Below are 24,299 nucleotides of genomic sequence, written 5' to 3'. Positions count from 1 at the left end.
CCAGGATGGCCAGAGCTATTACAGAAAAAACCCTTGTCTCGAAAAAGAAAAGAAAAAAAAAAAGGCCAATAACAAACAAAAGAACACAATCATGAACAGGGGAAAGGGAGGTGATAAGACTACTTTTAAACATGGTACATCTCTGAGCAACTACAACAATCAGGTTTACAACAGGAATTCACTCCAATGTCAAAGGCAGTACCTTCACAAAATAAGCTTAGCAGGAAAGATGTGACTATCACATTTTAGGAGATAGGATATCAGTGTCCAACAATGTCATTAAGCCTTGGCAAGTGCTGGGGGAAGGGGAGAAGAAAAAAAAATACACATACATATTAACTCATTTAGAAATAAACAAACCAGATCTAGACTGCTCAGTGGTAGGTGCCAAGTGGGTACTGCAAAGACTAATATCCATATATCCATGTTTCTTCTAGCTCTAACACTTTTGTTTGTTTTTGTTTTCTTTTTGAGACAGGATTTCTCTGTATTGCTTTGGAGCCTATCCTGGAACCAGACCAGGCTGGCCTCAAAATCAGAGATCCACCTGCCTCTGCCTTCCAAGTGCTCGGTTAGCACTTTTCTTACTACTGCTAAGTTGAAATGCTTCTCATTGGCTTTTTCTGGAATAGCTCTAGTATTTGTTTATAGCTGTGAAGTAGAGAAAACCTCCCAATTCTTTCAGCCATCCACTGTCAGATTTCTAAAGCATTTCCAACTCAAGTGTTCACACTTTTGTTAGGAGCCATTCATATCACAATAATTATTTAAACAAGCAACTGAAAGCCCTCATTTCGGATAAAGAAACTTTAGCCCAGGGTGCTAAATAGTTCATTCAATAAGAACTTACCAAACATCTACAAAAAAGTGCCTACTATATTTGATATATAACAATGGCTAATATAAAATTACTCAAAAATACTGTCCAGTTATATTAATTACTAAAGAAAAATGAAACTTAGCCACCAAATTATAACTGCCTCATGTAGCAATCACAGTATGGATTAGTATCCATAATATTATCCATTAGCATGGATTTCAAAAATAGGATACATAAGTCAGCTTCTCAAAGGACATGAAAATTTGACTTCCTTTGTCTTTATCCCAATAAAGCTGCAAACATAGTTGATAATAATCCTGTAAGTGGGGTAAAGGCCTTGTTAACTTAATCTGTGAAAAGTCATGACATTCCAATAAAGTTTTTGTTTTTTAAAAGTTTTAGTCAGAGCTGGATGCAGTGGCAAAAGCCTGGGAATCTCAGTACTCAGAGTATAAGGAAGATTTAAAGTTCAAGGCTAACCTGGGCTGTAGAGAGTCAAGATTAACCTACTACACAAAACATCCCTGCCTTAAAAAAAAAAAAAAAGTTTAAGTTGGTGTGTTGAAATTGCCATCTACTGGGCAGTCACTGAATTACAAAGGTAAATCAGGGCTATGGGCTGTTTCCAAAGGGACAGACACTTCCTTAAAGTCATCAATACAGTAACAATTTTTAACCCTATTAAAAAACAGAAAGAGACAATTCTTGCTATTCCAATATTAATGGTGATTCAAGGCAGATTCAGAACTACTGAGTGTCTACCTTCTTAAGTGACTTAAGAATCCTGAAACGAAACTGAAACATCCTGATGGTAGACAGTAAGTGGGAATGTTTAATACAGTAGATGAGACTGGTACACCATTCTCTCATTCACATGGCATTGATTCATCTACAAAATAAGACTACTACAGTTCCTTATCATTACAAAAAGCGTGTACAATAAAAGCTGCAAACACAGAGAATGCATTTACATGTTGCATAATCACCAATTTTTAGCAAAATATACACATTGCTATCTACAGCCAAGAAACGCCACAAAGCCGGTATGATTCATTATTATCTTTAGACAAATACCATTTTAAATCGTTTCATTTTAAGCTCCTAGTTTCAGTGTGGATACCGTATCTTTTGAGTAACTTACTACCGTTGATTATACTGCAACATTTCCTTTCTAAGTCACTGCAGTGGTCTACGAATGGTCTTGCAACTCAAAGTCCTAGTCCTGTCTCTATCAAGGCCCTTCAGACGTAGCCTGCGACAATGAACGACTGCCAGGCTCTGCGTAGAGGACAGGTCAGTATTAACATCAGCATCTTCTGTGAGAAAAGCATGGCCAACCCTGAAGAAACACCTCCTCCGCCTTTGCACAAAGAGGGCGGAGCAGGACCGGCACGAGCGGACCCGCTCCTTCCAGCCGCCTTCCCACTAGCCTGGTCGTGAGGTCGCCCTGAGCGCCCAATCCCCCAGCGACCGGGCCGCCTACGGGAGGTGTCCTTGCGTGCGGCCCCAGTCTCCCGCCAGCGCCCAGACCTGAGGGCTCGCGCCGGGCCGGGCCGGGCGCCAAGGAGAGGCCCCGGACGCCCTTGGAGGTTAATCCGCTGGATGCGGCTGGGCCGGGCCGGCGCTCACGTGTGACGGCAGAGGGGCAGGTGACTGTCGGGCTGGGCTCCCCAGGTGAGCGCCAGGCCCTCGGAGACCCGGAGGGACGGGGGACGCACCTGGCCCGGCCCCGCGGGAACCCGCTACTCACCCAGAGGCAGGACTAGAGGCGATAGGAGCCCTAGCCGGCCTCGCACAGGAAAGAAATGCCGCCTGGGAGAGAACGCTTCCGGCCGGAGCCCCGCCCCCTCCACGCGGAGCATGCGCGGTTCGTACCCGAGCGCTGCAGCACAAGCTCCAGGCGTGACGACGCAGCGGCCGGTGTTCTACTTTTCCCATCTTGTATCTTAGTGTCTGCTGTGCCCGTTCGTTCACATAGGTGGATAGGATGTACTTGACGCCCCCCCAAAGGCTCTGAGTTCAGCTTCAGAGACACATGAAATCCCTGCGCTTGACGCATGAAATCCCTGCGCTGCTCTGGAGCTGTGTGCAACCCCGACACGGGAGTCTTTTACAGAGAGCAGAGAGAGAGAGGCGCTTCCCTGGTTTGATAACTTCCACTACCCTCTGCAAGTCCCCATGCTGCTGCGCTGACGCGCATGGCCTCACCATCTGCCTTTCGGTTTCTAGGGTGAGCTCACCCTCCTCCCCGATCTCTGTACTGACACCTGGAGGTGGCGCCTGAGAATCCGCTGAACGCATGAGCAACCAGGCGGACCAGGGAGGTCTGGCAGTTGGGTCAGAATAGGGCATCTGGTGACAGGTTTTGCATGCTGATGACTTTTCTTTTACCCCTTCCTCTTGCAAAGGGATGGACGTGATACCAAGGCCCCAAGGAACGATAATCTGAAAACCAACCCCTTCTGACTGCATACACTACCGAGAAATGAAACAGTAGATACTGCCCTAAATAATAATAATAATAATAATAATAATAATAATAATAATAATAATAATAATAAAAGGAACATCACTTCAGACGAAGGAATAATAAGACAGACTTATGTTCCTGGAGGAGGCAGGTCGTGTCGCTCTGCTGAAAGGATTTTCTTTTATGGCTAAGGAATTCTGCAGCCAAGCTGGGCTTGGTGTCCCATGCCTGTTTTTCCAACACTAGGTGCCTAAGGAAGGAGGCATGCTTTGTAAAACCTTGGGCTGCGTAGCAACACCCTGCCTCCATCTGCAGAAACTTACTAAGTTAGCAAACAGTCTTACCAATAGCTGTGGGGAGACACAGGCCTGCAGTGCTGTCAGAGCCTGAGAAGTTACCTGTTAAAGGGCTGTGTTGGGAGCAGGGCAATAATGGTACACACCTTTATTTCCAGCACTAGGGAGTCAGAGCAGGAGAATCCCTTGAGTTCCAGGCCAGACTGGTCTAAAGAGAGTTCCAGGACAGCCAGGACTATATAAAGAAGCCCTGTCTTGGGGAGTGGACAGACTGCATTGGTTTCTTTAAAAGAACAGGATAGATGGAATGCATAGATATCAAAAGAGGGTTGTTTATGGTTTTTGTTTGGATGTTTGTTTGTTTTAGATTGGTTGACACAATACAGTCTGTGTGGCTGTCCTGATAGCTGCACATTCCTCAAGGCTGGATACCTTAGCAGTCCAGTCCCAACCTGACACCAAAAGCTTTAAGTATTCCTGGAGAGCCACCACTAACTAGTCTTTAGTCCATTGGAAGGATCTGGATCTGCTATTAGTGAAAGATGCCAGAGGCAGCAATATTAACAGTGGCAGTTGCACAAGCAGAGTAGATGAACTCACATCGACATTAGCAAGCAAGCTGGAAGTAAATCCCCAGGACTTCCTTATATTTAGGCCAATATCTGCACTTCTGTATTAAGATAGTCTGTCAATTAACATATTCAAGAGAATCTCTCACAAGTGTGCGCAGAGGCTTGTCTCCCGTGATTCTAGATCTTGCCAAGTTGACAGTATTAACTCTCACTATCATGGGTACCTTCCCTCAGATAGTTAGATCTCTGACTACATACACGACAACAACAGGGAAGGTGGTAAGTTATTAAGTAGAAATATGACATAATGCTTCTGGTTCAAGCATGGGGAGAGATTGGGGCTCATATGACAGTATACATGATCAAAATATATGTTGATGCTTATTTCCTTTCCCTGGGTCTGCTGGACCTGATGTCATTTAACAAATCATAAGGAAGTGTCTTGCATTTAGGCCTTAAGACATCAAATCACAGGCTTTTTACAAATCACACATGTTCCTCCCCCTGGAAGTCCATATATCAACTAGGTCTTGCAGAATAGGATGGAGTGAATACATAACTTTTCATCTCTGGATATCTCTATATAATCTATGGGAATACAAAATACAACATCTGGTCTACAATAGGTGTGCAATAAGGAATGCATACTGTATAATATTAATCAAGGAGGTTCTGGGCTTTCCTTTTTTATGTTATTTTTATGTGTGTATGCAAGCATGTGTATGCATTTATATATGAAGGTCAGAAGTTGATAGTGGGTGTCTTCTATTACATTTTATCTTTTTTTGTTTGCTTGCTTGCTTGCTTGTTTGAGCTAGGGTCTCTTACTGTACTTGGAACATGGAGTTCAATAGGCTAGCTAGCCAGAAATGCCTATAAACCCTGACTATACTTCTCCAGCATTAGAATTAAAGGCACACATAGATCACTAGGCCTGACTTTTTTCTTAAATAGTTTACTTTTTGAATTAAAATATAATCACATCACACCCCCCCCTTCCCTAGCCTCCCTTCAGCTCCTCCCATGGCTTTCTGCCTTAGCCTCTTTTTCTTCAACTGTTGATGTTTACATGTGTGTATACAACCTGTTCAGTTTATACCATGTTAGCATATATTTCAGGGCTGACCATTTGGTACTGGATAACCAATTGGTGGGGCTCCTTCCTAGAGAAGGCTACTTTTGTTGTTTTGTTTTTCGAGACAGAGTTTATCTGTATTGCTTTGGAGGCTGCCCTGGAACTTGATCTGTAGCCCAGGCCAACCTCGAACTCTCAGAGATCAGCCTGCCTCTGCCTCCCAAGTGCTGGGATTACTGGAGAAGGCTATTTCTCCCTTTCTCAGCATTCCTTAGTTGTCTGTAGTTTTTTTTTTTTTTTTTCCAAGGATTGGGGCCCCTGTGAGCTTTTCCCCTTCCATGTTGGCATGTCTATTGCTGTCATCCTTGTTTTGGCCTTGTTTAGGCAGCCATGTTGTTGAGAATTCGTGGATGTAGCATCCCTGTCATTTCTAGGGGGGGAAATATCTCACAGCACAGATCCTGTTCCTCTGGCTCTTACAGTCTTTCTGTCTCTTCTTCTTCAATATTCTCTGACTGTTAGGTCCAGAAGTTATGTTGTAGATGTATCAGTTGGGGCCAGGTAGTACATAATCACTTGTTCTCTGCACTTTGATGGGTTGTAGTTTTCTGAAATGTTCTCCATCTGCTACAAAGAGAATTTTCTTTCCTGGGGGTTGGAATTACACTTATTTGTGGGAATAAGTATTAATGTTTAGAATGAGTTAGGTATTATGCTGGTTTAGAAAAGGCCTTGTAGGTTCTCTTCCAGGACCCCTGAACTCACCAGCCCTGGATAATTTGCTAGGTTTCCAGTTCCAGGCATGATTTCCTTCTTGTTGATAGGGGCCTTAAGTCCAATTAATCTTGATTGGTTGCCACCAAGATATGAATGTCACTACTGTGTATACCCTCAGGGTGATCATGCATGCTAGTAATTTTTGTAGTTCATAGGCATCACAGCTGGGTACGACTATTTGTTGTTTCTTTCTCTACCTTGGAAGTTTGCATAACACTTTCTGGTATCATGAAAGCTAGTCCTCAGAGAAGAGACTTCCAGTTCAGTTCCAGCCTGGATCCTCTGAATGTCTGGGGTACATGGTGTCTTCAGCAATAGGAATTTAATTTTCAACCTCTAGGAGGCAACAAAGGGTAACAGAACATCCTATAATGTTTTAGGAGTCTGGAGGCTTCTTCCCTGGTATTGGGATTTTTGTTGGATATTCTATGGGTTTGGGTGAAGGAATTTTTTATTTAAACTTTGTGTGTGTGTACATATATATGCATATACTATATATGCATATATGTATATACATATATGTAGAGAGAGAGACATGTATTAAATATAATTTTAGATTTAAAAAATAGATGATTTTATGTGGCTCTTTCAGATGTGCTTGCTGTTATTTTATCTTCCTCTTTCTTTCTGTATTGACCTCCTTCCCTACTTAAAGCCCATCCCTCCCATGGTTCTTTTTACTTCACTGGCTTCTGCAGTTACTTCAGGTTATATACTCACACCTGAAAATTTGTAGTTAGGAGCCACAGATGAGAAGACCATCAGACATTTACCTGAAACTGAGTTACTTCATTCAATATGTTCTTACCTGCAGATTTTCTTTTTCTTACAGCTGAATAGTATTCCTTAGTGTGTTTGTACCACATTTATCCATACATCAGTTGAAGGCCATTTAGGTTGTTTCCATTTCCTATCTATTACAATGAACACAGTTGAGCAAGTATCTGTGGGACTGGATGTCAAGACTGTTGGGTGTATGCCAAGAGGTGGTTATAAATTGATCATATGGTAGATTTATTTTTAACTTTTTGAGGATCCTCCACATTTATTTCTAGAGTGGCTGGACCAGTTTGCAATATCACTAATAATAAATGAGGATTCCCTTTTCCTCATATCCTCTCTACAATTTGTTGTTAATTGTTTTGTTGATCTTTGACATTCTGGCTGGAGTAAGATGAAATCTCAAGGTTGTTTTAGTGTGCATTTTGCTAATTGCTAGAGATATGGACAGTTTGAAATATTTCTTAGCCACTTTTCTTCTTTCTTTTTTTTTGAGAACTCTGTTTAGACCTCAGCCTATCATTTGACTTTTTTTTTTTTTTAAGTTTCTCTGTGTAGCCCTGGCTGTCCTGAAACTCACTCAAAGTGAAAGATCCACCTACCTTTGCCTCCCAAGTGCTGGGATTAAAGGCATGTGTCCCAGAAATTATGTTGTATTTTCATTTTCATTGATTTCCAAGAAGATTTTTATTCCTTTCTTCATTTCTTCTTTGACCCACTCACCATTCAGAACTGTTTAATCTCCCCGAGTTTGTGAACTTAATAGAAATTTGTTTGCTGTTGATTTGAAGTTTTATTACAGTGTTCTCCATTATCCTTATATGAAATAAATTGATGTCTTTCTGAATCTGAAAAGACTTGTTTTGTACCCCAAGATGCAGTCTGTTTTAGAGTGGTTTCTATGGGCTTCAGAGTAGAATGTATATTCTTGGTGTTTGGGAAAATGTTCTATAGATAACTGTTAAGTCTGTTTGATATATGATATCATTTAATTCTGATGTTTCTATTTTTTGTCCACATGATCTGTTGATTGGAGAAAGTTGGGCTTTGAAATCACCTACTAGGTGTTTTGAATGAGAAAAGTCCCTGCAGGCTCATCTGTTTGAATGCTTGGTCACCAGGGAAGGACTAGGAGGTGTGGCCTTGTTAGAAGAATGTCACTGAGGGTAGGCTTTTCAGTTTAAAAACCCAACCAGATGGTGGTGGTGGCTGCACACATCTTTAATCCCAGCACTTAGGAGGCAGAGGCAGGTGGATGTCTATGAGTTCAAGGCCAGCCTGGTCCACAAAGCTACACAGAGAAACCCTGCCCCCCCCCCAAAAAAAAAAGCCCATGCCAGGTCCAGTCTCTCTGTATTTGCTGCCTGTGGGTCAGCGTGTGCCTCTTGGCTACTGCTTCTGCACCATGCTTGCCTGTATCCTGCCATGGTGATCATGGACTAACCCTCTCTATAAGAGTCCCTTTGATCAATAGTGTCTCTTCTATTAGAGGGATGGTGTTTATCTGAATCTTTAATTCTAATAGTACACTTATGAAATTGGGTGCACCAGAGTTTGGTGCATATATGCTTAGCACAACTGTCCCCTCTATTATAATGAACTGTCCTTTGTCTCATCTGACTAGTTTTAATTTGAAGTTCGTTTTATTATATAGGATGGCAATTCCTGTTTGCTTCCTGGTCCCTTTGCAGTACTCTTTACCATCCTGTAATCTTAAAGTGGTGCCTATCTTTAAAGCTGAGTTTCGTGTAGACAACACATAGATGGATTTTGCTTTCTTTTTTATTTTATTTTTTTTTTTTAATGCATGAGTGCTCTATCTGCATGTTTGCCTTTATGCCAGAAGAGGGCATCAGATCCCCTTACAGATGGTTGGAGCCACCACATGGTTGCCGGCAATTGAACTCAGGACCTTTAGATGGGCAGCCAGTGCTCTTAACCACTGAGGCATTTCTCCAGCCTGGATTTTGCTTCTTGACCCATTTAGCTAGCCTATGTTTTTTGATTGAAGAATTGGTGTCATTAATGGTGATATTTTGTTTGTGCTGTAACAAATAATGCTTGCCTGAAGAGCAGAATGCAGAGCTAGCCACACTAGTTAGCCATAGAAGCTAAGCAATGGTGGCCCTCACCTTTAATCCTAGCACTTGGGAGGTGAAAGCAGGAAGATCAAGGCCACACTGGCCTACATGAGATTTAACCAGTCTAAAAGAGAAACAGAGCTCACACCTTTGATCCCAGGTGGCTGAAACTGGTGGACCCTGGGTTAGGTGACAGTTAAGGATGGGTATTCTGGTCTAAGACTGGAGTTTAGGGGTAATGCCAGAGGGGCCACTCTGAGTAGGTCAGGGCACTGAATGCGGGCCCTGGACTAGATCTGGGAGCCGGGGAAGGTACATGCAAAGGAAAAGAGGACTGGGAGGACTCCGCCTTGTGTATCATGGTATAGCAGGTATAGGGCCTGACTAGGCAGAGAAGTTGGAAATGGCCTTGGTGGGAACCTGCAGGTTCTGGATGGCCTGTGCCTGACTTTTTACATGGGCGCTGGGCATCCAAACTCTGGACCTTATATTTATGTGACAGACACTTTGCCAACCAAGTTGTCTCCCTCACCCTCCCTCTTAAGAAAAAGAACCATTAGCCAGGCGTTGGTGGAGCACGCTTTTCATCCCAGCACTTGGGAGGCAGAGGTAGGTGGATCTCCGAGTTCGAGGCCAGCCTGGTCTACAGAGTGAGTGCCAGGACAGGCTCCAAAGCAACACAGAGAAACCCTGTCTCGAAAAACCGAAAAAAGAAAGAAAGAAAATAAAGAGAAAAGATCCATCTACGCAATTAATTTAGGAAGTGTAGTTTGCTTCTGCGTTTGTTGTGCCATTGTCTCTTGAAACAGTTGCTGCAGTGTCTCTCCCAGTGCTGCCGAAAGTTCTGGTTTTGGTTGTGCTTGTTGTCAATAGATGGGAGAGATTAGTTTGCTATGCAATAAAGATCAGCACTCAGGGCACTGGGCTGGAACAGAGAATATCTTAGGTGAGGTGTTCTCAGGTTTTAATGTGTGTAGATTCCCCTGAACAACTTGGCTAAATTAGAATTTTTGCCTCTCAGCCATAGAAAGTCCAACAGTTCCAAACTTTAGCTCAGGAACCTGCAATTTTAGTAAATGCCTGATATTCCTGTCATGTGGCGGTACATTGAGAAGACATCTATCTGACAGACAGGAAAAGTGTCCTCATCAGACACAGAACGTGTCAACTCCTTATGCTTGCTTTTCTTAGACTCCAGAACTATAAAAAAAAAAAATAGTTCTGTGTAAACCAGCCTGTCAGTAATCACACAGAAATGGTTCTCGGACAACTTTAACCATAGTTTGAGAAAGTAGGTCCCAGTGGATGAAAACTTTAGATGTATTTCTAACGGAATCTCTATCACTAGAGTCTCCAAAGGCCAATCTGTCAGTAAACCAGCTAGGATAAAGGAAATCAAAGCAAGCTGGATGTGGTGGCTCAGCCTGCAATGCCAGCAACTTGAGCATCTGAGACGTGAAGGTTGTCATGAATTGGAAAACTTTGAAGCCAGGCTGTACTACAATTTAATCTACACATGGGGGGGGGATTAAACCACCAAACCAAACCACCCTTTTGATAGTTTTCATGGTAAAATTTGCAGTAAAATCTCTTTGGAAGGAAGTGAAAGGATAAATAGAAGAAAGGGCAATAGTGGGCACTTTTCAGTGGGCCCTGCCAAGGCGTGCCACTAAGCAAGCACTCTGCATGCAACAGAGTTAATGCAGTTACTGGGGGAGGGGACGGTGAAAGAGTGAAGGGCCATGTTGGAGTGGGGACTTGGGAGAGGCAGACAGACAAGAGGAAGGAGAGAAGCAAGAGGAGAAAGAGGCAAGAGATGAGAGAGGTAAAGAGACAGAGAGCTGGCTGTGCCTGGAGGGCACTTTTAAAGGGTGCACATGACATACAGCTGGAGGTAGAAAGGCACCTGGTGACAGGTGATGACGTAACTGTTTTGGTGGCAGAAACTAACCTTACAACATCCAGAACTCTTTACCGAAGCAAACATGCCAAACCTGAGTCTGTTCATTGCTCACTGGGAAGTAATTCACCTGACAGTGACTTAGAAAGACCGGAACTTCAACACATCCATAAAGTCATATAGCAGTGACTCTGCCACCACAAGTTCTCACTTGGGAACCATGGTTCTTTTTAAACTATGAGAGTATAGGCAGGAGTCGTCTTAATTATTTTGACAAGGAAAAATGAAATAGCACGGGCAAATAATTGGAATGGAGAAAGAATGCGAAGCTGTCCCTTGGGCCACAGGGCACTGGGGCGGAGTGGGGCTAAATGCTTTCCCTCCAATGGGAATGAGAAGATGGATGCGGGCACACATACTGGAAAACTACACTCTCAAGCGCTGGAAAGGTGAATTGATAGATGAAGTCTGTGTAAAGCACAGAGTTAAAAGACAGCCGGAAAGTTGTTTGGTGTGATCCCACTTTCCCTGCTTTTGTGCTTTTAAAACATTGTACATGGTTTTTAAAATGTATAAACTATACAGAGAAGCCCTGTCTTGAAAAACAAAAAATAAATAAATAAATAAAATAAAATAAAATGATAAACTGACTAATATAATATCTCGTGTTAGCAGGAGAGTACTGAGCCACAATAACCTGGCATTTCTGCATAACCCTTTTGTCAACTAGAACTGCTATTTGCCTATTTTTCATTACAACTTCTACCCAAAACCACTTTTCTAGAATGTAGGCATTTATTTTAGATCTACAATATTTTGTTCATCTTTCATATATTTCTCAAGCTAAACTGTTCAAATGGTATATCTGTGGATAACAACTGCTTACAAAAACAAACAAAAAGTATCAAGCTGTCTAACCTTACTTTAGCCTCATTAGCAAGTTACAAGTCCTAGACAATAGAGTAACCGCCCTGGGATTCTTCTGAGACTGCCTTAAATGCCCTTCCAGGTGGTTTTGTCAATGGGGGAGGAGTTGAGAAGGATTGGATACGAATAACAAAGATGGGAATTCTTTAGAAACCACAGTTGAAATGTTCTCTCCTGTAACAACAGATTGATCGATGAGGCATAAAACAAGGCCAGATGCCGGGGTTCCAGGATACATTTGACTTCCTATCTTTTATAACCTGGAGCAGCTTTGGCTGTAAAGTAGGTCACTTGCTTGCTCTCGTCTACCTGATTCTAGGAAAATGCCCTTGGAAGCTTCGGAAAATACCATGTACCCTGTAGCTTGCATTTTAGAAATTAAGCTTACAAAAAACCCTAGCTCCCTCCCCCACACAAACCCTGCCTTTTCTCTATTCGGTGGTAGTACGGTTAACCTTGAAGCATGTGTGAAACAAATTTAAACGGACAAGAAGACTTGGAGATATTAGATGTTATAAATGGAAGTTCTTTCAATCTACGTCTATTCCGTTCATGTCTGTAGTTCAGCATGCTCACCATTAATATAGTATCAAGTCACAAAACTGTACATGGAATCTGCATTCTCCTGTCACATGTGAACTTTAAAAAAAGAAGGTCCCAGGGCATTGATGGGCTTTTAAAATGTTCTAGTTACTGTTTCTCAAATTTGGCATATCTAATTGGGCTTCTCAGGTTACAGTCCTGTGGACTTATCCTATGATGAGTCAAAATGGAAGGAAGGATAGTTCAGGGATAAGACAATAGTTGGGTTGTTTTACTGATCATATTGCTGACTCATCAGGATGGATCTGTCCATGGTAACTTTATAAGATAATAGTCATACCAGGGCCAGTCTTGATAGCTACAAAATTTAAGAACATAAGATTTGGACTGGAGAGATGGCTTAACAGTTAAGAGCACTGGATGTTCTTCCAGAGAACTGGGGTTCAGCACATGGCAGCTCACTACTGTCTATAACTCCAGTTCCAAGGGGTCTATCACCTTTGTACCGGTGCACAAGAAAAGTATATATATATATATTTTTTTAAAAACCATAAGATTTATAGCCCTAGGTTTGAACTTACACCAGGGTGTCTGTGGACTTATGCCCACAGGCCTCAATTTCCTACATTTAATTTGAGAACAGTACAGTACACATGCCATGGATTTGCACTGAGAATTAAATGATGCAACTCATATAAAATACAAAGTCAGGCTGGGCGTTGGTGAGACACCTTTAATCCCAGCACTCAGAAGGCAGTGACAGGTGGATTTCTGTGAGTTCAAGGCCAGCCTGATCTACAGAGTGAATTCCATGACAGGCTCCAAAGCAATACAGAGAAACCCTGTCTCAAAATAACAAAGATAAATAAATAAAATGCAAAGTCAATGCCCAGCATTTAGTGAGTGGCAAAAGTCCATGTTGGTGTTATATCACAGGTGATATTTTCATTATATGGTGAAGTTAGTATTTCCTTACTCTCAGAAGTTTCTAAGGAGAGTAACTTTATGCATCTCTTTTGACTTTACAAGAGGATGTGATCCCTTACACTTTTCAACTGTGGCATCCTGTCTGAAACTTCAACCTCTGATTTGTTCCTGTGACTATTAATTCACTCATTTCCAATTTCAATTATTCTTCTCTTCCCGAGTCTCACTCATCTATATACTGTTTATACTCATCTATATACTGTTTATAATGTTACACAAAAACCTATAAAGTTTTATCTCTATGACCCTAAGATAAGTTTAAAAATATTAAACTGGGTGTGGAAGCTCACAACTGTTTAACTCAGTGGGCTGAGGCAGGAGGATTTTCAGAAGTCTGAGGCCAGTCTGAGCTACATACTGAATTCTAGGCTAGCTTAGGCCACAGAGAGAGATTTGTCTCAAACAAACAAACTAACAAAAACCCCTAAAATTAATAAATTGAAAAGTTGATAAATCATGAGAATAACTGGATATTTCTCAGTCCTCTGTCAGCTCTGCTTATCAATAGCTTTTTATTGTCTCTACAGTCCTTGCTCTCACAGAGTTCTAAAGACACACACATAAGAATATGAAGTCTTCATTGAGCTGCTGATTTATCAGGGTTTTTTAAATTTTATTTATTTATTGTATTTCAAGACAGGGTTTCTCTGTGTAGCTTTGGAGCCTGTTCTGGAACTAGCTCTTATAGACCAGGCTGGTCTCAAACTCAGAGATCTGCCTGCCTCTGCCTCTCGAGTGCTGGGATTAAAGGCTTGAGCCACCATGCCCAGCATGGCATTTCATCTTTTTCTGACAATCACAGCCTACTTTTTACCTTCAGTTATAAGAACAGAATTGTTATTCATGTAAGACTTAATGCACTGAAGCTCAACACAATCACTAAAAATATTAGTTTGTGGATATGGCATAGACATCTATATTCATGTTCATGTCTGTTGGCACAGGTGTAAAAGCCCTCTGTCACTCTCCAACCGCATAGTTTTCGAGACGGGGTCTTTTCCCTGAGCCCAGAGTTCACTGATTGGCTAGCTTGGCTGACTCCATGAATCTCCTTGTCTCCAATCCCCTAGCACTGGGGTTGTAGGTGCTGGCTGCCTTTGCACAGGGTTTCTTTACTTGGGCTCTGGGGATTTGAACTTAGGGCCTCATGTTTGCCTTACAAGCACTTTACCAACTGATGGATATAGTCTCAAAATTTAAGATGCTTTCCTGGCTAGAGAAGGAGGGGGAGAGAGAAACAGACAGGCGGACGGGCACACACACACACACACACACACACACACACACACACACACGAGAGAGAGAGAGAGAGAGAGAGAGAGAGAGAGAGAGAGAGAGAGAGAGAGAGAGAGAGAGGAGAACTGATTGATTGATTCAAAGATGAATGTATTTCTTCCACAGGCAAAACCAAGGGCAAAACTGACTAATTTTAGGCGTTGAAAACCCTGCTGGGTCTTCTCCTTTCACCACGGGGAACCGGCAGCAACTCACTGGAAAGCCAAGCTTAAAATCCCCACCCCTCCCCCCGTCTATTGTCATTGTTTCTGAATCAGGAGAATAAAACAGAGGACTCAGGAAGAAAGAAAAGAAGCAAAGCCTGTGACTTGAGTTACAGAGCTGCAGGAAACCAACTATACTAAATTGGCGGGCCTGAAAGCCCCATTCAGCTCCAAAATAGCGCACCTGATAGCGTTTCACAAACCTTCCTACCTTCCTGCCTGCCGCTTGTTAAGTTTAAATACCAATCCAATGCCAGAGGCGTGCTCACACCCTTTTCTTTATGTCTCCTGAATTCTCGGGTTTATGAGGAGCCAGAAAAGGGGATGGAGGGTGGGTAAAGGAGGCTAAGAGGCTGACTCCTCTGCATTTTCTTCTCCGAGGTCCTTTGTAAAAAGCTCAAAAAAAAAAAAAAAAAAAAAAAAAAAAAGTAGTCTCAGCCGGCCAACAGCTGCTTTAGAACTCTGTCTAGGTGGACTTTGCCCACCTTCCTTTCAGACTCTTGAAAATAAAGAGGTCAGTCAGTTTCGCTAAATGGTATGTAAACGCGTAAAAGCATTCGGTACAATTATGGTGTTTTAGTTTGATGAATAATTCCCTCTTCTTCGGGTGAATAAATCAGGAATTAGAGCATTCGAACTCACACTCACAACCACCCCTCCCCCCAAATCTTGGCAAATGTGTGTGTGTGTTGTTGTGTTGGGAATCGAATCATTGTGCATTCAAGGTGAACACACTACACTGACCTACATGCCCAGCTCTTAATAAACTCCATTTTAGTAGATCCCAAATTCTGTTTCTGCCAAGCATATGTTGTGTAGATAAGAAATAAATGGTTTCCACTAAAACGAATAATCTTTGAAGTATGCAGCATAGACAGTATATACTTATATAATTCTCCAAATGCCAGTCATTGCCCACCTGTGTGTCTGACCTACCATCCTTTGTGCTATTTCCTAAAATCTTTGGAATATATTAACTTGAAGGCCACCAGATTTCACCAACCTAAAAGAAGAATGTCTAAAGCCTGTAGCAGACTCTGGCAGGGACACATACCCTTTTATCCCAGCACTCAGGAAGCAGAGGCAGACACTTCTCTGTGTGGTTGAGGCCAGCCTGGTCTATATCGCAAATTCAGGAAGGGCTATATAATGAGACCATTTCAAAATAGAAAGATTGGCACTGGCCATCTTTCCCCTTGAGAAAGATCCCCGTTCTGGAGATAGAGAAATGATTAGGCAAGACCTGGTTGTATATCTAGGAAGGTAAGTTTTTAATAAATCGTAGGTTCCTGGGGTTGAAAGAAATAGTAAATGTTGAATTTTCATGCAAAGTTAGTGTAGAGTTATAGCAAAAATGTGTGCTACAGGACTGAGGATTTAGCTCGGTGGTAGCACACTTGCCTAGCATGCATGAAGTTCCAAGTTCAGTCCCAGTCCCCTTAAAAAGATGTGGGCCTATGCATGTGCATGTTCTATGCAGTTAGAGAACATAGATCAAATCATAGCTTTCTCTACTAACTTTACATTTGGGGCAATTTACTTGACTTCTTTGTGCCTTCATTTTCTCATCTATAAAATGCATAACATAAATACATATTTATGTTATGGGTTTTGTGATGGGGTTGAGTTTAGTGTACATCAAGGAATTGGAACACACATAATAATCATTAGGAGGTCATTGTGATCATAATTATCCACCAAGCAGCCATGGACATTATCTCCACATTCTTGGTGATGTGGAATTCCCTTAGACCCCTAGCAGACCCCTGCTTGTTGAGAGGATGCTTCAGTATGGGTTCTTTTTACAGGTTGGAAATCTTTCCCCCTAGAACTTTACTCACTGCTCTGAGTCTTATTAGTGGAGTCACACAGATGAAGTCAGTACAGCTACATTGTAAATCCAGAAGGTGTTGTTCACTTAATGACTGGGGTTGTCAGTGTGAACACTATAGATTTAGCAACATGATTTAGGCTCCACCTAGCTTCCTTCTGTAAGCACTCAGTGCTTTCAGGCTTATTGGATTTGCTGTCAATTAGAGCATGTTTCTGTTCTTCACCAGAAATAGAGCAAAAGCTTGGCTTGCATGCTATACCTGTCACAGTTTTGAGACAGCTGTAAATGCAGAGCCTTTCAACTAAAGGTTTATCATAGTTATTGATACACTTGATAAAAAAAATCATTGTATGAATGTAATTTGGCCATTTAATTAATTATAATGTCGTGTAGGGGCCTGTATAAAGTACTATGACTGACAGAATACTTATCTAGCATTGGATATGTGCCAGCCAGCAGAGTAAATGCTTTATATATATTAACTAGCTTAATTCTTATAACAGTCATTCTCAGATAAGGAAATGAAAGCGATTATAGTCATCTTACTAAATAGTAGGTGTCTGTGCTAGTTTTCTTTCTGTTGCTGTGATAAACCCCATGACCAAAGACAGCTTGGGGAAGAAAAGGGTTTACTTCTCTTTCAAGTTACAGTCTATCATCGAGGCCGGAACTCAAGGCAAGAGCTTGGAGCAGCAACCTTGGAGAAACCATGCTTCCGAGCAAGCTTCTAGGCTAATGTTCAGCTGCCTTTCTCCAACAGCCCCAGCCCCACTCTTAGGGATGAGTTCTCCTACATCGACTGAGCAATCGGACAAAATCTCACAGATGTGCCTGGGGGCCAATCCAATAGAGACAGGTCTTCAGTTGAGGTACTCTCCTCCTGGATGTGTCAAGTAGACAACCACCCAAATTAGCCATCAGAGTATCAGTCAGGGACTTAAACCAGGCAGTCTCGGTCCAGAGCCTGCATTCTTACTCACTTGTCCTGGTCAAAACAATACATAGGCTATCACTGGCCCTTTAAAAGAAATATGATGAGTTACTGCTTTTGGCACCACAATAAGAACTATTATGAAAACACTATAGAAAGTATCCTTTTAAAATTATTTGTGTGTGAAAGACAGAGAGAGAAAGAAAGAGAGAGTGTGTATATTTAAGTGTGCTACAGAGTATGTGGACATCAGAAGACAACTTTATGGAGTGGTTTTCTTCTGCTACCTTAATGTGGGATCCAGGGATCAAACTCAGAGTGTCAGACTTGTGTGGCTCTTACGCCCTGAGCCATCTCATTAGCTTTCGAGTTGCCATGGAGAAGAGGAAGAAGATTATAAAATGTTGACTGGAAACAATATCCAACCCCTTTCACTAGGAGACAAGGGTTCTAAGTTTGATGCATTTTATATTTCACCTATGTAATAGTGAGAACTCAATGGCTTCCAATTTTGACATGTTTATATATATTTCTTCAGAAATTCTTGTCTACTATTACAACAGCCTCAGATGGTTGGTGAGATGGCTCAATAGATAGAGGCACTTCCACCAAATCCAAGGGCCTGCTTTTAATCCCTGGTGGAAGAAGAGAACTGATTCCCTAGTATGGTCTTTTGGCCACCTCAAAGAGCAGTGTGCATGGATGCCTTCCCCCTCAACACACACACAATAAATAAATGAAAATTAAACCTTTAAAATAAAACAGGGTCACATTTAATCTTTTAAATTAGCATACAGTAAAATAGTCTATGTATGTTTGTATAGCTCCATGTGTAGTGAGATATTCACCTTGTCTGCACCTGTGGCATAGACCACGCCCATTGGGAGGTGGAGACAGGGCCGGTCGTGACCTTCAGGAACTAAAGCTGAGAAAGGGCCTCAGAGAGCTCTCTGGCTTGCAGCATAGGGACAGGAGGATATCCAGAAGCATCCTTGGGACCAGGAACCTACTGGTGTTCATCTGTCTATGTTGTAAGTTATTTCTCCCTGAAAAAAACATCTATTCGGCCTATTTCTCCTGATCCTTATTAAACATCATTATCCATGAATTTTAATAAAAAAATAAATCCATAGAAACACCTCCTTAATCAGAATACAGATCACCCTGACTGCTCCTAAGACCTCCCTTAATTATCCTTCTTAATTATCCCCTCTCTTCTACTCCACATCTGGTCAATACCTGCTCTCTGAGCTCTGTCTCTGCTGTAGTATGGATTCTGAGGCTCTGATTTTCAGATTGCCTTTTTATAGACCAGAAAAAGAAAGGGTAGAACACTCACTCCCCTTACCCAGAACTCTGTCCAGAACATCCTGTTTCAGTTGTAATGGACTGAACGTTTGTGGTCCCTTAATATTCCTAAATTTAAACCATAACTCCCAGTGTACTGGCGTTTGGAGATGGGCCTCGGGGAGGTAGTTAGGATTATATGAGATACTGAGGATGAGGCCCTTGGGGGGGATGAGTTAGTTCCCTTTCAAGTGGAACAATCTCTCTGCTCTTTGCCTCACCTTCCTTTTATTTTTTTCTTCCTTCTCCTCTCATAGTCTCTTTTCTTCACAGAGAGGAAAGTGGCCCTTTGCAAGTCCTCGGTGGGAACCAAATCAGCTGGCATCTTTTTATTTGCCCCTGAACTTATCTCTGAGCTAGATCTGTCAGCTGTCATCTTGAAGTGAGGCAATTAAGCCGCTCACTTATCCTTTAACATTTTCCTATGGCATCTTGAACACATTAAGACAGTTGTCAGAATATTTCCAAAGAAACACATGGCACAATATATCATGTCTTTGTTCCCAATTCAGTTAGTACTTTTTCTTATAATTCAACCTGAAGATGACTTATTAATAGATCACATTTATTAAAGCCTAAACAGGAAAAGAGAGGAAGGAAGTGGGAAGGAAGGGAGGAAGGAAGAGAGGAAGGAAGAAGTAAAGCAACTCTTTCCAAACTAGACTGGCAGAGATCCAAATACTGTTTTGGTTGTGTCTGTCTGTCTGTCTGTAGAGGAAGGGCTAATTCCATATGTCCCAGATTGGCCTCCAGTTTGCTATGTGGCCCAGGTGACCTTGAATGTCTAATCTTCCTGTTCCTACCTCCTGAGAGCTGAGACTACCAGCATGCTCTGCTATACCTGGTTGTGTGTACCAAACCCACAGTTCCATGTATGACAGTCAAAATATCTGAGCTATATTGCCAGCTTCATTTTCTGTTTTCTTTCTAATTTTTATTCACTTTATTTACTTATTGTGAGTGTAAGTGTGTGCAGAGGGCATTTATGTGCTATGGCACATATGTGGAAGTCAACAGACAACTTACAGGAGTCAATTAATTCTCTCTTTCTAATATCAGAGCCCTTGGAATCAAACTCATGTTGTCAGCCTTGATGGAAAGTACCTGAACCCACTGAGCTATCTTCCCTACTCTATTCTCTTTTGAGACAGGGTCTCACTATATAGTCCTGCCTGATTGGTAATGTGTTACAAAGATCAGACTGGCCTTGGATTTTCTGCGGCCCTCCTACCTCTGCCTTCCCAGTGTTAGGGCTATCAGTATATGTCACCATGGCTCAATATCCATCTATCTAGACATACATCCATACACATATATATGTACACATACAAATACATATTTAGAGTGTGTGGTATATGTGTAATAGGGGAGTGTGCACATGCCACATTTTGTGTGTAGAGGTCAAAGGACAGCTTGTGGGAATTGGCTTTCTCCTTCCATCACGTAGATGAAACGTGGGTTGTCAGACTTGGCAGCAAGTGCCTTTACCTACTGAGCCATCTTGCCAGGCCTCAGACATATATTTTGATATGTCCATTTTGATTTCATTTACCACTTGATTGATCCAGCCCCCTTGGTTAATTTTCTCAGTATTTCACAGTAAATAAAATTCTGTGAGCTAGGTCCCATTGGGGTCCAATGTTTTTACTATCTATGTCTTTGAGAAACTTGAATCAGAGAGAAAATACAGTTAGAAGCCCACAGTCTGTTTCATTCATATATCACCCACTGAAATATGATAAATGAGGGTAGTCTTGAATACTTACAGTTGACATGAAGAGAATAGTTTTAAATAAGTTTATTATTTGGCACTGTTTGTCACAGGCTGGCCTAAAGTTCACTTTTTAGTCAAGAGTGACTATGAACTACTGTCTCAGCCTCCCCAAGTGCTGGGCTTACATGAATACACCACCAAGTCTACTTTATAACACAAGATTGTTGACCATGGTGAACTGGGAAGAAAGATAACAAACTGTACTGGAAGCATCATTTACTGGCAGGTGCAAGGGTTTGGGTTCAATCCCCAGCACAATGGCAACGGGATGCACCCTCCAAACCAGAGTGGGGAATAGTGTAGTTGTGCTGAAACCTCAATGTTGAACCTTATCCTCTCTGCTTTATATTTTTCTCTCCCTCACAGATTTTACAAGTGTGAGCTGGGATTGATCACCACAGTGGAATCTGAGGAAGTTTCTGATCTTCAAGGATAATGCCTTTCTTTCATCTGTCCTTTCCTGGAGACTGTACTTCCTTTCTTGCTCTGTAATGTCCCTCCAGGTCACACTTCACCTTTGCCACTATTGCCTAGAGGATACAAAGTAACTGCTGACTCACTTGGAAGCAGACAAGTCCTAGCAATAGACTAAGAGCACTAGTTACTGTAGGGTTTTCCATGTTATGTTTTATTATGCCTTTGCACTGTTGCAAGCTAATTGGGACAAAAGTGAAGTTAAACCTGTGACTTGGCAACTTCCATATTACAGATTTTTTTTTTTTTTTTTTTTTTTTTTGAGAAAGGGTTATCAGTATATCAGGGCATCAGGGTCAATGTGGCCTCAAACTTGGGGTGATCCTCCTGCCCCAGTATCCCCCAAACTGGGATTTTAGACATGTACCTCCATTCTCAGCTTCATCCAAAGGGAAATTAAAGAAGTAGAGATAATTTCATCAATACATTAGATTGAAAATGACCTCTTGAGTAAAAATAGACCTCCATATCTTATTATTTGCTAGAAGAAGCTATAAAATTTGGTTTATAATTAATAAATGCATGTGCCCCTTTCCCCACCTCAGGAAACAGTATCAGCTAAACCTGGCAATTGAGAATCCCTTTAGGAAATGAAAGAAGGAAATAATAATTAAGAAAACATCCCACACTGATTGTTTGGAGGAAAGATTATGTAACATCTCTTGATCGTGTAGATAGACATGGGGGATTATTTTATTTCAGGACAATATTTATCCAGCTGACAAATTCTATTTATATGTTTAAGTTTTGTATTTGAAAAGTATATAGGTTTTTTTCTGCCAGGTTGTGGTGGCACACACTTTTAATCCCAGTACTCAAGAGGTTGGGAGGTAGAGGCTGGTGGATCTCTGTGAGTTCAAGGCTAGCCTGATCTACAGAGTGAGTTCCAGGACAGCTAGAGCTACATAGAGAGACCCTGTCTCAAAAAAAAAAAAAAAAAAAAAAAAAAAAAATCAAACCATAACCAAAAAAACAACAAAAATTATCTGAGCATTGATCTGACATGTAAAAACTGGTAGGCATTAGGAAACATACACATACATTTACACAATTCAGGTTTTCATTAGGAAACTTTAGTAGCGATACAAACAGCTTCATTGAAGTGAAAATTAGAAAGTAGTATCTGGGGGTGGAGAGATGGCTCAGTGGTTAAGAACCCTAGATGCTGGTGGCTCACAACCACCTGTAACTCCAGTTCCAGGGTTACCTTCCCTCTTCTGACCTCCTCAGGCAGCAAGCAAACAGATATACATGCAGACAAAACATTCACTAACACTAATGCACAAAGTGATTTAGTGGAGGTCATTTCATATGGAGAGATACCTTGCCCAGCATAGACACATGGGTGGGGGTGGAGAGGTGTCCTGCCTCAACTAGACTTAGTAGACTTCCTAGGGGAGGCCTTACCCTCTCCGTGGAGCAGATGGAAGGAGGAAGGGAGGAAGGGGAGCTGGAAGGAAAGGAGGGAGAAGGAACTGGGATTGGAATGTAAAATATTAAATTAATAAAAACAGTACAAAAAAAAAGACACTAAATAAACTTGCATTGTGTGAAAAAATTCATATACACATAAAATAAATCAAATATTTTAAAAATTAGTAACTGTTAGAGATTAAACTAGACAGCGAGAATGAACTTTTGATTCTAAATGTCACTGTACCTTCTGAATGTGGCTGGTTGTTAGAGAGCCCACGCTGGTTTGCTTTTTGAACGTTTCAGCTGGGACTAGCATCCTTCTAGTTTGTGGGAGACATATACCAGGCACTAGCTAGTCCATAAGGGAGGTAACATTTGAAGCTCTCATTTAGAACTCTGAATAAGTGGGAAAATAGGTTGTGGGCATTCTTGCTCATGTCACAATGTTGGACATTATTGTGACTTAAGAGAAGGATCCAACGTGATTGGACTGTCCCTGAAATACCAACCTAGGATTCCAGAGGCAAAAGCAGCTCGCTTAAGCTCTTAACTGAGACACTGGTATGATGTAATACTATTTTAGTAACAGACACAATACTATCTTCAAATCTGGGCAGTGGTGGTACATGCCTTTCATCCCAGCACCCATGAGGCAGAGGCAGGCAGATCTCTGTGAATTTAGGTCTAAAGAGTGAGTTACAGGACAGACAGGACTACACAGAGAAGCCCTCCCTCAAAAACACAAACAAACAAACAAATAAAACCCCAAAACCAACCAACCAAATAAACAAAAATTATCCTCAAGATTATTTTATTTTGATAACTTACTTTTTATTTTTATTTCTCATCACCTATCATACATTAGTTGATATAGTAACTCATCATTCAGCAAGTATTGAAGTAGCTTAGCAATATCAGACCAGGGTATTAGGATGGCAGCAAAGAGTACATTTAAAATACAATACCTGCATTCAGTGACATATTCTATCATGTGCAAGATTTGCGTCTCCCTCTCTCCCTCTCTCCCTCCCTCTCCTTCTTTTTCCACAACCCTATGAGATGGGTACTATTATTACTCCACTTTTAGATGAGGATGCTGGAACACAGAGATTAAGTAACTGTCAAATCTCTCACAATTGGCAAGTGGTACTGCAAAATCCCAAAACAAACTCTGGCTGAAGAAATGGTGCTTTTAAACCTTCAAGCTAATTAGACCCCCAAGGAGCTTTCAGTCTGATTGTATGTCATACATAGTTCCATTTTCAGGGTGAGACTACAGGGAAAGTTGTCCTGGCTAGTTTTACAGCAACTCAACACAAGCTAGTGTCATTTGGGAAGAGGAAACCCGAGCTGAGGAAAATGCACCCATCAGACTGGCCTGTGGGCAAGCCCTGTGGGCAAGCCTGTGTGGCACTTTCTTGATTGAGGATTGATGTGGGAAGTCCCAGCTCACTGAAGGTGATGTCACTCAAGTGCTGGTGGTCCCAGGTGCTATTAGAAAGCAGGCTGAGCAGGCTGTAAGGAATAAGCCAATGAGCAGCACCTCTCCATGATCTGTGCTTCAGTTTCTATTTCCAAGTTCCTTTGTCCTTGCCTTGACTTCCCTTTCCTTATGGACTGTTATTGGGACAGCATGTAAGCTGAAACTCTTTCCTCTTTGAATTGCTTTTGGCCATTATGCTTATCATAGCAATAGAAAACCTAAGAGAAATGATGAGCAAAGAAGCAAAATATGACTCTGGTTAAGCAGTCCCTGTAAGCCAACACCAAGAGTACCTGACTTCGAACGCGTAATA

At 41.7% G+C, this 24,299-nt stretch overlaps 1 protein-coding gene across 5 annotated transcripts in view; it reads right to left on the bottom strand.

Annotated features, from left to right (window-relative positions):
- The window catches only part of Atad1 (ATPase family AAA domain containing 1), a 57,347-nt gene extending 34,515 nt beyond the window's left edge, over positions 1-22,832 (bottom strand). Inside the window, exons 1-2 of one of the 5 annotated variants that reach the window (XM_051200101.1) lie at positions 2,571-2,652; positions 203-296 (exon numbers count right to left, since the gene is read on the bottom strand). The gene's annotated coding sequence lies outside the window, so the exon portion shown is untranslated. Of the gene's footprint in view, positions 1-202; positions 297-2,291; positions 2,540-2,570; positions 2,663-22,747 lie in introns of those variants that run through there. The other 4 variants (XM_051200103.1, XM_051200105.1, XM_051200102.1 and 1 more) reach the window with 4 other exon arrangements.
- Between the last annotated feature and the right edge of the window lie 1,467 nt (positions 22,833-24,299).

Source organism: Phodopus roborovskii, unplaced genomic scaffold, assembly GCF_943737965.1.
Source record: "Phodopus roborovskii unplaced genomic scaffold, PHOROB, whole genome shotgun sequence".
Taxonomy (NCBI): Eukaryota; Metazoa; Chordata; class Mammalia; order Rodentia; family Cricetidae; genus Phodopus; species Phodopus roborovskii.
The sequence above is the reverse complement of the archived record's forward strand: the minus strand, read 5'-3'. Positions and strand labels throughout refer to the sequence as shown.